Raw genomic sequence first — 1,322 nt, forward strand, 5'->3', positions numbered from 1 at the left:
GAGAGGCTAAGACTGATGATCATTAGCACTTTATTTTTACTCCCAGCATGGTTATATACATTCTTATTTCAGACTTCCAGAACCTCATAAAACTGAACATCCTGTTTCACATTCATGTATTCTTCTTGTTATGTTCTTGTCTAGCCTTCAGAGACTCCTGATATAAATCTCAAGACTCAGCTAATATTCAACTTTGCAAACAAAGCAGTTTTTAAAATTAACCAAAGAATAAGGAACCAACTCAAAGTCGCAGGACAAAAGACAGTAATGTCATGTACAACCATAAAGTTTTCTGCTTGCCTTAGATTAACAATAATAACTGCATACATAAGATTCCCACACATACTGCAGACTGTATTCTTCAATCTTCATCAGGAAGTGCTTCAAGTCATCCTCACTTTCAGCAAGCCAAGTTGTGTGGTCAGCACATTGCAGGTTGATGATGATTCTTCCTCCAATCTTGATGCCACATTCTTCTTCATATAGTCCAGCTTCTCAGATTATTTGCTCAGCATATAAATTGGATAAGTATGGTGAAAGGATACAACCTGATGCACTCCCTTCTTGATTTTAAACCATGCAGTGTTCCCTTGTTCTGTTCGAATGACAGCCTCCTGGTCCTCCTGATCTGTGTACCGGCTCCTCATGAGTATAATTAAGTGTTCTGGAATTCCCAGTCTTCTCAATGTTATCCACAATTTTTTATGATTCACACACTGAATTGTTTTTGCATAGTCAATAAAACACAAGTATTATATTAATGATATAGCCATAATAGGTGATTATGATCTACACAGTCAAATGCTTTTGCATGGTCAATAAAACACAAGTAAACAACTTTCTGGTATTCTTTGCTTTGAGCAAAGATCCATCTGACATCAGCAATGACATCCCTTGTTCCATGTCCTCTTCTGAATCCAGCTCGCACCTCTGGGAGTTCTCTGTCAATATACTGCTGCAACCATTTTTGAATTATCTTCAGTGAGATTTTTCTTGCATGTGATATTAGATATTGTTTGATAATTTCCACATTCTGTGGGATCACCTTTCTTTGGAATGGGTACAAATATGGATCTTTTCCAGTCAGGTGGCCATGTGGCTGTCTTCCAAATCTCTTGGTATAGCCAAGTCAGTGCCTCCAGCATGGCATCCGATAGTTGAAATATCTCAGTGGGTATTCCGTCAATTCCTGGAGCCTTGTTCTTTGCCAATTCCTTCAATGCAGCTTCAACTTCTTCCTTCAGTACCATTGGTTCTTGATCATATGCCACCTCCTGAATGGATGAAAACCAACCAGGTCTTTTTTGTACAGTGACTCTGTG

Source organism: Orycteropus afer, unplaced genomic scaffold (assembly GCF_000298275.1).
Source record: "Orycteropus afer afer isolate SDZICR_OR568_19922 unplaced genomic scaffold, OryAfe1.0 scaffold00142, whole genome shotgun sequence".
Classification (NCBI taxonomy): domain Eukaryota; kingdom Metazoa; phylum Chordata; class Mammalia; order Tubulidentata; family Orycteropodidae; genus Orycteropus; species Orycteropus afer.